Source organism: Nicotiana tabacum, chromosome 5 (assembly GCF_000715075.1).
Source record: "Nicotiana tabacum cultivar K326 chromosome 5, ASM71507v2, whole genome shotgun sequence".
Lineage (NCBI taxonomy): Eukaryota > Viridiplantae > Streptophyta > Magnoliopsida > Solanales > Solanaceae > Nicotiana > Nicotiana tabacum.
In genome coordinates this window covers 138,215,464-138,233,044 of record NC_134084.1, presented here as the reverse complement: position 1 = coordinate 138,233,044, position 17,581 = coordinate 138,215,464, and positions in this window count along the sequence as shown.

The following is a 17,581-nucleotide window of genomic DNA, read 5'->3' as shown; positions in this document are numbered from 1 at the left end:
CAACTTCCTAGAGGCCCAGTTTGGTGCCACATGTCAGGTGACGTGGCACACCAAGTCAAACGAAAGAGCCAATGGGATCGCATCACGTGTCAAAATGACAAGGCATGCCAAGTCACATTAAAAGCCAATAAATTTGCGCCACGTATGCAAGTGACATGTTCTGGCCAATTAAATGCGTCCTTGTCAATTTTCAATCTCATTGGTCGGAAAGAGTTTGTTCTTATCATAACTCTTCCCTCCCAAAACTATAAATAAGGATCTTCATAACCCAAAAAGGAGACCAGAAGTTATAACAAGAAGCAAGAGAGAGCTCGTGGATCAAACGCCGCAAATTTCTCTACAAGTTTCAAGCTTCAAGCAATCAAGTTCAAGTTCAAGAAATCATGTTCAAGCTCAAGAACGATGATTAAATCAAGATTCAAGAAGTACGAGTTCAAATCAAAGTTTGTGCTAGTTGAATTCAAGATAATCGTTCGTGATAAAAATATAGATTCAAGATCAAGCTCAAAGGCCCTTGAATTTATTTACTATTGGAAGGAAGAATCAGAGGATTCATAGAGATTGTAACACTCAAATATTTGAAATAAAATACTACAGTAGTTGCAATATTTTTCGATCTTGATTTTATTTTCTCGATGCAAATTTAGTATCTACAAACTCTGGCACGCCCAGTGGGACAATCTCTACCTTTCATCTCAACTTTTCAATCACCAAAGTTCAAGAACATTGAAATGGCTTCAAAGAAAATCAACTCCAGTTCAACTTCCACCAAGGCTGCGAATTCCAGGTTCTATGCTGATATGGAAAGCATCCTCGATGTTACCTTTGAAAGCTTTAGACCAATTACGAGGAGCAAAGCAAGCTCATTAGGACAACAAGCACCCCAAGTGCCATCCGCATCAACCTCTATTTTCGGATCTTCATCCTCAAAAGGAGAAAGATCTTCCACAAGCGCACCTGAAGGAGGAAGCGATGTTGCTGAAAAGATCAAGAAAACTCTTGCTCAGCTTGACCTCTCCGGATCTAAGCACTCTACTGTAAAGGAAGATGATGATGCTTCAAGTGATGGATCCTCCCAACTTACACCACATAGCGTGGGCCAATCAAGGATCAATCTGTGCAAAAATTGATGCTACTCTCCATCACCCACGATAATCATGTAAGCCATGGTGACAAGCACTTCATCTGTGGAGGAGCAGTTAGAAAACTTGACGGAAGCAATCGTTGGCTTGATCAAGTGCATGCAAAATCAAAATGCTATAATCGACAAGCTAATAGATTAGATGGAAATCCTGATGGAAGAAGAATCTACCCACGCACCTAGCAAGCTCCTAGAAGTTCGAGAAAGTGATTCTCCCCAAAGACAAGTAGCATCCGCTAAAGCTATCCATGTCTCATCTGAAGGGATGATTCCAATCGATCAACTGAAGGAGTTTATTGAAGTAACCATTAAGAACAAGTATCAAGTTGCTGCCAAATCCTCCCTTACATATGCAAAGTCGTACACTGCAAGGTTCGATATGTTGAAGATACATGCTAGCTATCAACCTCCAAAGTTTTAACAGTTTGATAGTAAAGGTAATCCAAATCAACATGTGACGCACTATGTTGAGACGTGCAACAATGTTGGGACTTATGAATATTACATTATCAAGTAGTTTGCCCGCTCGCTAAAAGGAAATACTTTTGACTGGTACACAGACCTCGAGGCTGGATCTAACGATAACTAGGATTAATTAGATCAAGAGTTCCCCAATCGCTTTTATAGTACGAGACGTATCGTGAGTATGATAGAACTTACAAATACTCGTCAACGAAAGGGTGAACCAGTTATCGACTTTATCAATTGTTGGAGAAATGCCAACCTCAACTGCAAAGAGAGGCTTAGTGAAGCTTCTGGCATAGAGATATGAATCCAAGGTATGCATTGGGGACTTCGCTACATCTTGCAAGGTATCAATCCTAGCATATTTGAAGAACTTGCAAGTCGTTCCCACGACATGGAGTTAAGCATGGACTCCGCTGGAAATGAAAGGCTTCCTATCTATGAGCCTTGCAAAGGGAACAACAAGCAAGAAGTCAGGAAATGGAGCAAGTTCGTACCCAGGTCTGAAAACAAAGAAGCTATGAATGTCAACACATCACTTATGAAGTTCACAACGAAGGTGAGCAAGAAGAAAAGAATGAAATCCACTTCTTTTCAAGATAAACCAAGTGGTAAGTTGACTCTAAAAGAAATTCAAGAGAAGGAGTACCCATTTCTGGATTCTGATGTGCTAGAAATTTTTGAAGAACTTTTCGAGTTAAATCTCATTGAGCTTCCAGAGATGAAGCGGCCGAATGAAGCTAGTAAAACGAATGACCCAAATTACTGCAAATACCGTCGACTTGTGAGCCACACTCTAAAGAAGTTCTTTGTCTTTAAGGACAAAGTTATAGACTTGTCTCGTGAAAAGAAGATCGTGCTTGAAGATGATAAAGGAAACACAAACCAAGTATCTATCACTTTTGGCTCATTTAGTTCGGATGAATTATGTGGTTTTAAAGAAAGTAAAGATGAAGGATTATTGGAGAACAACAAAGTTGAAGTCAATAAACCTGATGATGATGAAGGTTGGACGTTGGTGACTCGTCGTAGGCGCCATAAAAGGAGCTCACGAAAAGAATCGATAGAACAATCAATAAGGAAAATGATGGTAAAAAGACCAATGAAACAGAATCCAGTTAGGCATTTGGGGAAAGCAAAAGTGGAGGTGCACCACCCTCAAAAGCCAAGACATCCAATGACCTTGGAGGATTACTTGCCATGTTGGTTTCGCATGAAGATTTCCCGTGATGGTATTGAGGCCTCTTGTTGCAATGCTGATAAAGGGGAAGAAAAGAGTGATGACCTACCGTTGGAACCTTCTTCAGAAAATCTCATCGAGTCTATTCCTCAAGAAGTTAACACATGCGAGGAAAAAGTTACGTTCACAAATGACGACCTTCTACTAGGTGACACTCTTCATAGCCGCTCGTTGTACATGGTTGTCTATATGTGTGATGAAAGAGTAAATCGAATTTTTGTTGATGGAGGATTTTCAGTGAACATCTTGTCAAATTGCACTGTGAAAGAACTTGGTATTTCCATGAACGAACTCTGAAAAGTCGTTTGATGATCAAAGAATTCAACCAAGAGGGGGGAAAGAGCCATAAGTGCGATCAGGTTGGGAATCACCATTGAAGATATGCAATCAAGTGCATGGTTGCATGCGATTAATGCAAAGACTTCATACAACGTCTTGCTTGGAAGGCCTTGGATACATGAGAATAAAGTGGTTCCATCTACCTACCATCAATGTTTGAAATACTACAAATGTGAAGTTGAGAAGAAGATAATTGATGATGACGAGCCATTCACCGAGGTTGAGTCACACTTCGTTGATGTAAAGTTCTACTTGAAGAACTGCATTGTAAAGGAGCTAAAAGCTGATGATGCCATGAAAAGCAAGAATGACGAGCCCACAACTAAAGGGATGAGGTGACTACTGGTAGAGCCAAAGCTATTACTGAGGAGGTGTAACCTAACTTGAATAAATCTTATAGAGGGGATACTGCATCTTATGGCAAGAAAGTAACTCATGCACTCCAATATGTCCCTAAAAGTAAGAAAGATGAAGATGAATCATCTAATCTCCAAACTAACATTCTAAAGGAATTAACTCTTCCGGTAAAACGAATTGAGGCAATAAAGTCGTCCTCAAATCCACTTGCGGGGTTTGTGGCCTAAAATTGTTTGCAGAATGTGTCACTCCGTATAAAGCAAACAAATGAATGTTTTGATCCTAACGCTTACAGGCTATTTGCAAAAGTTGGATACAATCCCAATGAGTCATCAAAGTTAGGGAAGCTCCTATCAAAAGCTTCTACGAGGAAACCATGTGAAGGTTTGGGATACAAGCAACCATCACCAGTGTGCATCTCCATAAGAAGGGCGAACACCAATCATATCACTGTAGAAGATAAATCTGTCGCTTCTAACAGGCCTTCTATTTGATAGACCTGGAGAATCAACTGTGAGTACTTCCATTTGAGAGATTGGGTCCATTAAAGAAAGGGAATAAGTTCCAGAGAAATTATCGAAATACAAGGACACCTGCTTCGCCCAAAATTCAGAAGATCTCTAAGGATTTTTAAAGTCTGGTTCCTTCTAGAATGAGGCGACACACAAAAGTCATGGTTTTGTGTAATGAGGTTCTAAAGATGAAGCCATACACTGTGATCTACACTAAAGAATGTGATGAAGACGAAGCAAGTGTGGGTTCTTCGTATCATGTTACTGCACAAGGCGAGCACGATTTTTCATCTCTAATAGAGGATGACGAGAAATTGGACAATGTTTCACCATGTTATCACATATCCTTCAACGACGGGGACCCTTAAGAAGATTAAGATGCAGAAAATGCTCCTCCGGAACTTGAAGAAGGGGTGAAGGCAATGATTGATTCCTTAAAAGAAGTTAGCCTTGACACTAATTAAGAACCAAGACCCACCTACCTAAGTGTTTTACTAGAAGTTGATGAAGAAAACACTGATATTGAGTTACTCAAGGAGGTTAGGGATGTCTTTGCTTGGAGTTACAAAGAAATACCTAACTTGGACCCTAAAGTAGCAGTCCATCACCTTGAAGTCAAGAATGGCGCTCGTCCTGTTAAGCAAGCTCAAAGGCGCTTTAGGCTGGACTTGGTCCCCCTGATTAAACCGAAGTTAACAAACTCATTGAAGCTGGATTTATTCGGGAAGTTAAATACCCAACATGGGTTTCAAGTATTGTCCCTGTAAGGAAGAAGAATGGCCAGATTCGAGTATGCGTTGACTTCAGGGATCTCAATAATACATGTCCCAAAGATGAATTTCTTTTTCCTATTCAGAGCTGATGATCGATGCTACTACTAGTTATGAGGAAATGTCTTTCATGGACTGTTTGTCGGGTTATAACCAAATTCGCATGGAACCAAAAGATGAATAGCTTACTGCATTCCGCACCCCCAAGGGTATTTTTTGCTACAATGTAATGCCTTTTAGCTTGAAGAATGTTGGTGCTACTTAGCAAAGGGCTATGCAGAATAGTTTTGACGATCTTCTCCACAAGAATGTTGAAGGCTTTGTTGACGACTTGGTGGTAAAATTAAGAGAGAAGGGCGACCACTTGAAAGACTTGAGAATGGAATTTGAGTTGCTCCAGAGTACCAACTTAGGATGAATCCATTGAAATGTGCCTTTAGAGTTACTTCTGGAAAGTTTCTTGGTTTCATTGTCTAGCATCGAGGGGTCGAAATTGATCAAGTCAAAGTGGATGCCATTTTGAAAATGCATGAGCCTCGGGATATTCATGAATTGAAAAGTCTGCAAGGAAAGCTAACATACCTTAGAAGATTCATCTGGAACCTAGCTGGGAGGTGCGAACCATTTAGTTGCCTCATGAAGAAAGGCATTCATTTCAAGTGGGACCAATCTTGTAGCAATTCCTTTGAAAGTATCAAAACTTACTTGATGAAGCCTCCAGTTTTAGCAGCCCCTACACCTGGAAAGCCATTGATAATATACATTGCGACGCAAGAAAGGTCTGTTGGAGCACTATTGGCCCAAGAAATAGTGAGGGGAAAGAAAACTCTCTTTAATACTTAAGCAGGATGATGACACCAAATGAGCTGAAGTATTCGCCAATTGAAAAGTTGTGTTTGGAACTAGTCAACTCAATTCAAAAGTTGAAGCACTACTTTCAAGCTCATGTTGTCCATCTTGTTTCTAAAGTAAATCCCATCAAGTTTGCGATGTCAAAACCTGTTCTTAGCGATCGACAAGCGAGATGGTACCTTCAATTTCAACAATTCGAGATTTTGTACATCCCTCAAAAGGCTGTAAAAGGACAAGCATTGGCAGACTTCTTGGAAGATCATCTGATACCTGATGATTGGTAGCTAACTGACGAACTACCTGATGAGGATGCAATGGTCGTTGAAGTTCAACCTCCATGGAAGATGTACTTTGATGGTGATGCGCATCGTGGAGGAGCTGGTGCTGGCATAGTATTTATCACTTCCTAAGGTGAAGTCTTGCCCTACTCTTTCACCTTGACACAACTCTGTTCCAACAATGTTGCTGAGTATCAAGCATTAATACATGGGCTTGAAATGACTGTTGATATGAAGAAATTGCAATTACAAGTCTTTGGTGACTCCCAGTTAGTGGTCAATCATCTTTTAGGTAGTTACGAGGTCAAGAAGCTTGAACTATGCCCATATCACGATTACGCTAAAAAATTAATGGGGTAGCTCGGTGATGTGACTATTCAGTATGTGCCAAGAAAAGAAAATAAGAAGGCTGATGCTTTAGCTACTGTAGCTTCATCATTAACCCTGCCTGATCAAATGCAAGTTACTGTCTACCAAAAATAGGTAGTACTGCCGCCAAATGAGGCTAAAGGTGAAGAAAATGAACTCAATCATCTTGTCGGTGTTTTTGAAGTTGAGAAAGAAGAATGGTGACAACCCATTATCGACTAATTATGCTATGGGATACTTCTATAAAATCCGAGGAGAATGACTAAAATCTGTCGTCGTGCACCTCGTTTCCTTTACTACAAAGATACTCTATATAGAATGTCATTCAAAGGAGTACTATTGCGATGCTTAGGGGAAGAAGAAGCACTCCAAGCTTTGCAAGAGGCATATTCTAGGGTATGTGGGTCACACCAGTCTGGACCAAAGCTCCACTTCCATATAAAAAGGATGGGATATTATTGGCCAACGATGGTAAAAGATTGTTTGGACTACGCTCGAAGATTCAAGGCTTGTCAATTTCATGAGAATTTTATTCATCAACCTCCTAAAGTGTTGCACCTGACTATGGCATCCTGGTCGTTTGACGCTTGGGGATTGGACGTTATTGGACCACTGCCAAAGTCCTCTGGTGGGTACCTATACATCTTGGCTGCAACTGACTACTTATTAAAATGGGCTGAAGTTGTTGCTCTTAAGGAGGTAAAGAAGGAAAATGTTGCAAGTTTCATTCAAGTAAACATAATCTATCGCTTTGGCATTCCTTGTTACATAATAACGGATAATGGAAAGCCATTCGATAATAGGTTGATGAACAAGATTTATGATCTCTTTGGCTTCAAGCAACATAACTTTTCTATGTACAATGTTGCCGCCAATGGTCTGGCTAAGGCATTTAACAAGACTCTATGCAACTTGTTAAAGAAAGTCGTCTCCAAATCCAAATGAGATTGGCATGACCGTATGGAAGAAGCTCTGTGGGCATATAGGACAACTCACCGCAAGCCAACGCAAGCGACCCCTTATTCACTCGCCTATGGAGTTGAAGCCATCTTGCCACTCGAGCGTCAAATACTTTCATTACGATTAGCTATTCAAGAAGAGATCACTGATGAAGAAAATGCTCGACTTTGATTAGCAGAGTTGGAGGTTCTTGATGAGAAGATGTTAGAAGCTCAACAGAGTCTTGAATGTTATCAAGCTCGATTGTCTCGCGCCTTCAATAAAAGAGTTCGCCCGAGATCCTTTCAAGTAGGAGATCAAGTCCTTTCCATATGAATACCCATTATTACTTCCCATAAACTTGTAGGGAAATTCACTTAAAAATGGGATGGGCCATATGTTGTACAAGAAGCTTACTCAGGTGGGGCTTACAAGCTGGTTGATGCAGATGGCATGAGAATCGGCTCTATCAATGGCATATTTTTGAAGAAGTATTATCCTTGAAGTTTCAACGCTCCTTGGTGCATGAGAATAAACTGCATGTTCCAAAACTCCTGGACTGTGTGAGTAGAAATTGTGTACGACCCAAAAATATAAAGAGTCCACTAGGTTAATAACCTCGAAAGAGGCGGCCTAGGCAAAATTTAGGACATAAAGAAATCACTCATTCTGAACTATGGTATGACTTGATCCTCTTCACCGAGGTATATAGGCAACTTAGAGTTTCATTTTGAGTTTAATAGCATAAGTTCAAAAGATGCATAATCCTTGTTGATACCCAATTTTTGTGTGTGTATTTTTTATATAAAAAATGCCTTTCAAATAGCATGTATATGCATATATAAGTATACCCCAAGGCTACATTATTTTTTCTTATTTTTTTTTAAAGATTTTTAAATCAATTTACTGCCCTATTTGTATTAAGAAAAACCAATAATTATCCGAAAAATTATCATCTTGGTGATTCATTTTATTGGATTCTCATATTTTTACCAAAATATAGCTCATATATTTTTTACACATTTTTTACAAATTTATTTGGTATTTTAAGGATAATATTGCGTAATTGCAATATTAGCCTCTTTTATGGTTTGATTGCATTTATACTTATAAAATTTAGTTCAGTATTTTTAAATTGATAATTATATATTATAAATTATTTTAGTACATTCAATTTATTTTCAGGATTTAATTTACTATTTTTATAAAAAAAAATAAAAAGGGAAAATGGCTATTTAAAATCTAGCCAGATTTCATTTCGATTGTAGCCTAAATTCTACCCCAATTAAACCCAATTGAACCCCAGCCCAATTCCTAAAATTACCCGACCCACAGCCCGTTTGAATGACCCGCCCGGCTCCCCTTTTAATCTAGGCCGTTGATCGAAATGTTCAAGGGCCGCATTTCGACCTTACCTTTTTAATTCACCAACACCCCCTAACCCTAATCATTTCCACCTACCAGCCGTCTCTGAAACTCCCCATTCTCTCAAACTCTCTTGAAGCTTCTCAAACCCTAGCCGCCTTCCACCGCTTCCGCCCTGAAAGCCACCGGAATCCATGGCTTCCAAGGCTATGGAAGCCCTATACCCGCCTCCTCTTGCTCCTGCATGCCTGGTTTTGAGGGTTAAAGGCCTGACCATGACGAAGTTTGGCCTAGGCTTCGTTCGATTCGAGTTCCATGGCCATCTCTGGCCTTACTCCGGCGTACCATGTTTGTTCGAGCCTGATTTTGACCTCTCCGACTTAGATTGGTGACTCTTCAAAGCCTTTCTCACTACTGGGGTTCCTCTGAAACCCTAACCCTTCGAGGTTTTTCCGATTTCCTTAGATCTGTTCTAGATCCATGCTTTCCTTAAGTTCTTAAATGATTTTCCTGACTTTTCTTTCAAAAAAATAACTACTTTCAAAATCTTTCTATTCCGATGTAGGGTTTTTCGGAAAATATTTAAATGTTTCTCTGACTTCCTTTTTTCCTTTTTGTGTGTATTTTCCTCTATTGTATCCTTGTATTTTCTTCTGCCATGTTCTTGTATGCTTCTTCTGCTGTATTTTCCTATACTGTGTTCTCGTACGCTTTTTCTATTGTATTTCTTCTCTACTGTGTTCTGGTGTGTTTCTCCTACTATATTTTCCATTACTATGTTCTTAAGTTCCACCTACTTTTAGCATGCTTCTTCTACTGTTCTTATCAGTTTTTTCCATTATGTTTCGTATTAGCTTCTTCTACTCTATTTTCTTTGAATTCTTCTACTATGTTCTGCGTATTACTTGCTATCATTATTTACTCATGAGTTTCTACTGCTGAAAGAAACATGCAAAAGGTTTCAATTCTTCTCTGAGCCTGTTTCAATCACTTGCCTTCTCATCTCTGTACTTGATTTATGGTGGAAACCCTAGAATTTTTGGGTTCTTCCAAGTTTGGTTTTGTGATTTGCTTGAACTCGGGTTTCATTTCAAAATCTCTAACTCTTTCTGACCAACTTCGGGTCTCTGAACTGAGTTTGGACATTCTTGTTTTCATATGATTCTGACCTTTTGCTAAACTCTTCTACACTGGATTTTTCTACCGATTTTACAACGACACGACAATCTTCTTTCATGCTTAACATGTTCGTATGCTCCTTATATATGATGAACTTCCCTCTAAAGTGGATTTCAAATTTGTGATTAGTTCATACTTCCCTCTGAATATGGTCTGATTGATTTCTTTCCATTGTTTGCGCATTTTCTCTGTGACTCGGCCTAAGTTAAGACCCTTCTCAGCTTTTGCGACTTGGTTCATTCATGAGTCAGTAATTACAAGATCCCTGACTTTTGATTTACTGGCTGTTAATTAATTTTCTTACCTTATTTGTACAACTGTGTACTTCAAAACCTTGTCCTTAAATAACTTTTTATGTATTTTCCCATAATTGCCTACTTTGCACAAAAGTATTTGTTTAATTACTTTCCTTAAATAGTTTTACCCGTTTGAATCTAAATTCTTTAATTAAAGGAAGTCTTGTGTGATTAATTCTTGATTGATATTTAGTTCCTTAATTTTTTTCTTACCTTATTTCTGCCGGATTTTTACACTATAAAAGGCACGACCCTTTTCACAAACTAGGACAAAAAAAACAATCCTTCTGAACTCACACTCTCTCAATAATATTCTCTTCTTGTCTACACTGTGGCCTGTTTACAAGACCTACTGCATTTCCTTAATTTGTTTCTTTGAAACTGGTATGTCCTAATTTAAGCTTCAGCATCACAACAATGTGTTTTCCATGTTTATTTACCGTTTCTGTAGAGTTCAATGTTTAAACTAGCATGCTGTTTTTTTTTCTATCTATTTCTGCTATGAATCACTGCTCCCTACCCCCCTTATGTGTTTTTAGTTATGGTTTAAAACATGGCAATATGTAAGTTATTGTCCATGGATTGAACTTTGTCCCTTAGGGGATCCTAACCTCTAAACAGTGTGTTCTAACAGGCTTATGGGTGTGCCAGCACTTCCCATTGCTGGGTATGCCCATCAGCTTGTCTTTGCCTATTTACCACCTCCCCATTCCCTATACCCCTATGTGTATTGATGTGAGCTGTTTTCCCTTTCCCTTTCCCCTCTCAGAATTCTATTCCTCCACTTGCACTCTCTCTTAGTCCCTAAGTTCTGCCCCCCTCTTGTGAGCCTTGCCTTGGGACCTTAGTTCCCTCTGAACTTGGACACCTGAGGGCTGACCCTTCCACACTGCACTATGTCTTAATCTGGTGATACATTTGGGTGTAAGCACTGCCCGGAGTTCATATGAGACTCTTAGGGAACTTTGACACACCCCAAATGGGAGAAAGGCTTTGAAATATGACCTCTTGGAGTTGGTTTACTTCATACTTCAGACAGGAAGTCTGAATCAGGCTCTCTTTGGTTGTACTTTTTAATTTCCGATGTATTTTTTTTACTTTACTTTTCTGGGATGTAATAACTTTGTAGTAAACTCTCGGGTATGGCTAGTGAAAAAGGGAGGGGTAACCATGTATGCAAAAGGGGTAGATATCATGCCTATAGGAGTTTTTGGATTTCTGCACTCTCATATATAGATACCATGTCTATAGGAATCCTGCATCCTCTCATATAGATACCATGTCTATAGGAATCCTGCATTCTCTCATATAGATACCATGTCTATAATTACCTAAAAATCTTAATTCTGCATATGCACATAGAGAATATGCCTATAGGTCTTTCTGAACCTTGCACATTCATTCTTCATTAGGCAATCATGTTTGTAGGTCTTAATAATCAACCGCAATTAGATATCATGTTCATAGGTCTTAAACGGAATTCAACACCTAGATATCATGCTTATAGGGTTTCTATATTTTACTATGTCTATGAAAGTGTTTAAAATCAACAACTTGTAGAAAGTATGCCTATAGGAGCTATTAATCAAGTCTGAACTATTTCACTCGCTTATAAGTCTAAAACCGGCAATAATGATGCATTACCAGTTGCAGAACTTATGATCTTTTGGTAAAACTTGCCCTTCTTTAATAAATGAAAACACTTGTTCCTTAAATCAGTATGTAATCATCTCATATCCTTGTTCCTGAAGTCTGTAGATATCACGCCTATAGGGTTTTTGTCCAACACTTAGGCAAGCCATAGCGTAAAAGTTTATTAATTGAATCTGTTGTTATTAACTACAACCAGCAGGTATGCCAGATTCGGGTTTTTTATCCGAATTATGTGATAAATCAGTCTGCCTCAACCTTTAACTTTAATCAGGCCCTAAACAATATGTGTAAGTCATGTTGATTACGTGTTTCTTTGTTTAAAGAAGGTGTATCTGAGCCTTTCCACTTGCTGTATGCTTTCCCCAATTCGCTATACATGTTTTTGTATGTCGCCTTAGTATTTTGCCCTTTTGAAACCACAAATAAGACCTATATCTCCCCCTTTAGGATTAGTAGTCCCAAATACCTCTGGGACTGATAGGATCGGGACGGGTAATAGCATGCAATAAGTAAACGAGACCATTCTGCGCTTTAATACCTTAAACAGGGCGGGAAAAGTAGATATGGATATGATGACCACACGGTAACATCACGTGTAGCCCCTCACTGAGGAGTGATTACCGGATGCTATGTGGGGTGATCCATATTATTAATAAACCTAGGACCCCCCCCCCTTTTTCCTTTGTTTCTTCCTTTTAAACCTTTTAAACTGTTTCTTCAAAATCAACTCTTTTAGTTTTTTTACCTGTAACCATCATGTGCAAAATCCCCTCTTATTTGAAGTCTTATTTGGCTACGTATTGTTTGCACTTAAAGTCACAATAATTGTCTGGCCGGGAACCACACTAGTGGATCCTGAGGGGTGCCTAACATCTTCTCATTGGGATAATTTCAAGCCCTTACCCAATCTTTGGTTACTCAAAACAAACCCTTTTTAGTGTCCTAATGCACTTTAATCATTAGGTGGCGACTCTTCTATTCAAACACAATTCCCAAAAGGGAATGAGCTGTCCTCCCAAATGTCATAAATCCGATTTTTCGAGAAAAAAGAGGCACGACAGCGTGACGACTCTGTTGGGGATCTTTTAGGCTTTTACCATTTCAGACTATTATTATGGATTTATTTGTTAATACCTTTAAGCATTCAATTCCCTTTTTCAACTACAAAACTGACTTGTCTTTTTGTTTATTTCCTTTATTTCTTTTACTGCTTTCCTTTATTACTGCTTTAAATTATGAAGAACTGTTGTATTTACTGCTTTCTCAACGTGCAAATACGTGACAACCTGCTTTAATTATTGCATAATCATGGTCAACATCATATTCCACTCGTGCCAAACAAAATACCATAGCAACGCTTATAATGAGTGGTTGCGCTCTTCCGATATTATCAACCCCTAAATACGGAAAAAGCGTATTTGCGATAAAACCAGTCGATCAATGGTGTAGTCAATGGTTCCGTGCCTTTCCCCCTTGAGCTGTCCACTCAAGGGTACCATTCTAAAATCCCATAGAAACCTTACTCTGTTTAACTATGCATGCATCATGGTCAAACCTAGCCGAGTCAGTTGTGTTGTCCGCATAATGACTCTTTAAGATTGCCTTGTCCAAAGTCCACCGGGTTTCCCTGAACCCAAACGGACATCACCACGTTCTGTGCATTTATTTTGAGAACTAAATACTTCATGCTAATTGTTGATGTTAAATAGTCGAGTCTGGTGGGGGTATGGTCTTAACCCTTTTGTTTTGCAGAAAATGAAGAACGAGGTCCCCAGTTTCAGTATGGTTAGCTCGCCCCCACTCTTGCTAGACTGGTGGAGGAGTCTTCCATCAGATAACCAAATCAATGAGTGGAAAGAGAGGGCCGCCAGAGCTAGCGAAAAGTTGGAATATCTAGAATACAGTCTGATGGAATTAGAAGGAAAAGTGAGGAAGAGAGTCACCGACTGCCAGAATGCTGAGGGAAAAGAAGGAGAACACCTGGCAAAGGCATTTTTACTGACGAACCTACCTGAACTGGAGGATTTGATCAACGAGAGCATTCAACCTGAGGAAGGTCCTTCTGGAATCAAGTAGATAGGAATTTACCTTTTCATTTTATGAATGTAATAAGGACAATGGCCATTACTGACTTTATTTCTTGTTATTCAGTGTCGATTTGGGACTTGTCTACTTTTTATCGATAAAATGAGGCATTTAGCATTCTAAGTTCTCCAAATCAACTTGTCGCTAGGCCTACCTCGGGCACAAAGAGGTCCCCAAATTAGGACACGTCTTACATTCTGCACTATGTGTTTAAATATTGCAATGCTTTTTATAATCATCACTAACTTGTTACTTTTTTGTTTTTACTTTTTGTTTATTTATTCCTCTCCCCAAAGGTTAGATCGTGCACTCTGGCAACATCATCTTATTCAACGAGATCCAGGGGACCTCCACCCACTCCTCCTCTTAGTCCTATCAGAAACAAGAACAATGGGAAGATGGAAGATTCGAACAAAAAGGAAAACTCAACTGAACGGGCAGAGGTCACTCATGGTACTCAGGTTTCCAAAGAAGATGCATCCCAGCTTGAACAAAAGCTGCTGAAATTTCAAGAAGAACTTGATCAGGTTCAGAATCTGGCGAAACTATCATTTTCCCTCACCACTCCCGATATTAATTTCCTGAATGCTCAGAACCCCACACCTCCACAAAATATCCCAAAGTCACGAAACCATCATGTTCCTCACCACCACTGCAATACTTGCCGCACTCCCAACAGTACTCCACTGCTCATCCCGGAACCTTTGACCTCCACAAATGACCACTTCCACACTCATCATAACACCCCCATCTGCATGGAAACCATGTCACACTCCACCCAACCCATTTCAAGCACACCCAAGTCTGATGATAAAGACTCACTCATCAGGAATCTGGTTGAAGAGCTTAAGAAGTTGACTAGCCGAATTCAGGGCGTCGAAGGAAGTAAGGGGATTGAAGGGTTGAACTATGAAGATCTCTGCATACAGCCCGATGTTGAACTGCCCGAGGTGTATAAACCTCCAAAGTTCGAAATGTTTGATGGTACAGGAGATCCAAGGGTCCATCTGAGAACGTATTGTGACAAGCTGGTGGGAGTAGGGAAAGACGAGAGAATCCGCATGAAGCTTTTCATGAGAAGATTGAAAGGAGATGTTTTGTCTTGGTACATCAGCCATGATCCAAATAAATGGTCAAACTGGGTAAGCATGGCGTCCGACTTTATGGATAGATTCAGGTTCAATACAAAAAATGCACTAGATGTGTTCTATGTTCAGAACCTAAAGAAGAAGCCCGTGGAAACATTCCACAAGTATGCCACTCGTTGGAGATCAGAAGCCGCTAAGGTTAGACCTGCTCTAGAGGAAGAACAAATGAATAAGTTTTTTGTCCGGGCTCAAGATCCGCAATATTATGAGAGGCTAATGTTGATTGAGAACCATAAATTTTCTGACATTATCAAGCTGGGAAAAAGGATCGAGGAATGCATCAAGAGTGGTATGGTTACGAACTTTGAAGCCTTGCAAGCTAGCAATAAGGCTTTACAGTCTGGTGGTACGTCTAATAAAAGGGACGTAGGTGCTGTAATGCTTACACAAAGGACCAAATCCCCTACCAAATACCAAGCTTATCCAATTCCTCTACACACATATCAACCTACTTTGAACTACAAGCACCCTCACCCTCTCACCAAACTCCACCGCCCACTTATCAATCATCTCTACCTCACACATATCAGCCTACTTTGCCCAGATACTCCCAACCCACACATGTTTACCAGGCCTACAATACTCAACCATCCCACTATCAATCGCCTCCCACATGTCAAAACTTTCCTAAAACTCGACCAAACTTTGACCACAGGCCTCCCAAACAGTATACCGCCATTGCTGAACCCATTGACCAGCTGTACGAAAGGCTCAAAGCTGCTGGTTATGTCACCCCTATCCCTGCTATAACCCCTAAGAACCCTTCTCAATGGGTTAACCCAAACAAATCCTGTGCATACCATTCCGGCATGAAAGGACATACCATTGATGAATGATGTTCTCTAAAAGATAAGATACAGACTTTGATTGATAACAAGATTACGTGGCTAAAGAGCTTGCTCCGAATGTCCACAATAACCCTCTACCAGACCATAAGGGTGGAGGTGTTCACATTATTGAAATAGAGAATGATTGGGACCCCAAGGGATCGATCGGTTTGATCACAGAAGGCGACGATCCAAAGAAGCCAATAGTCACCTTTAATCCGATTATAGTCCAGATTCAGCCTTCTGGGGATGCCGAGGTAAATATGTCTATACCACTTGAGTTTGAAGCACCACCCTCGGCAAAGACGCCGGCACCAATTGAGGTCAAGTTTAGGTCTTCGGCAAACACACCTATACCATTTGAAGTTGCAATTTTACCTTCCAAAATACATGCTCTGTTCAAAGTAAAGGTGCCCATTCCAGTAGCAATATTCCATACAAATGCCATACATTGGGACTACACAACCGAGGCAAGAATAAAAGGGAAGGCCAAGTTCGGGGAAATCGTTGCGGCACAGGGTATGACAAGAACCGGTAGAGTTTATACTCCGGAGCATTTATCTGAGTCAAGCAAGCAGACCTTTGGTCGGCCAGCCATCACTGAAACCGGGCCCGATGATCTCTAGAGAAAGATACAAGCCAAGGAATACTCAGCCATTGATCAGCTGAACAAAACACCGGAGCAAATTTCTATCCTAGCTTTGCTACAAAATTCCGATGCACACAAGAATGCGTTGCAAAAGGTGCTGAGTGAGGCATATATACCAGGAAACATCACTGGAGGAGAAATGGCAAACATGGTAGGGTAGGTATTGGAAAGTCACAAGATCACTTTCATGAAGATGAGCTGCCACCAGAAGGGTTGAGTCACAACAAGGCGATGCACATCATCGTACAATGCGAAGATTATTTTATCACCAGAATCCTGATTGATGAAGGGTCCAACCTCAACATTTGTCCGTTGGTAACACTCAGGACATTGGGAAATGGGCTGCATGAGATAAAGGACGGAGCCATCAACGTGAAAGCTTTCGACGGTTCCCAAAGGTCCACCATCAGGGAGATTAGTCTGTGTTTGGAAATGGGGCCAACTTGGTTCGATGTTGATTTTCAAGTGATAGACATACCGGCATCTTACAATTTGTTGTTGGGACAACTGTGGATTTATGCCGCTGGGGAAGTAGCATTAGCACTACATCAGGTAGTGAAATTTGAGTGGAACCACCAAGAGATGATCATTCACGATGACAGTAGCAATCCCATATACAGTCGCCAGACTATCCCAGCAATTAGAGGCAGAAAAAAGATAGGCAGGGAGACCTATCACCATATTGAGCGAGTCAACGACGTCGACAAGGACAAATGGTGGGACAATAAAATTGAAAGCATATTGAACTGGAGCGGATACGAACCTAGCAAGGGGATTGGCAAGAACTCCAAGGAATCGCTAAGCCTATCAAACTAAAGAAACATGGCACCACCTTTGATCTGGGATATGAGTACACTTGGGAAGAATTCAACAATTGGTCGCCACCATGGCGCGGTCCTTACTATCCGTTGGAGCAGCCAATACCACATTTGGAGCAAACTTTCCAGCCAGCCGATGTTATCTATGGGTCAGAAGTACAGGAAGCACTAGCAGCAGTGAGGAATTTGTTCCTAGAAGACGATGATATGGATTGTTGTGTTGTTCTCGAGGAGTAGAGGGGGAAGGCCCTTCCATACGGGCAGTAAGCAGAGGAGCATGACTCAATAACTGGACCATC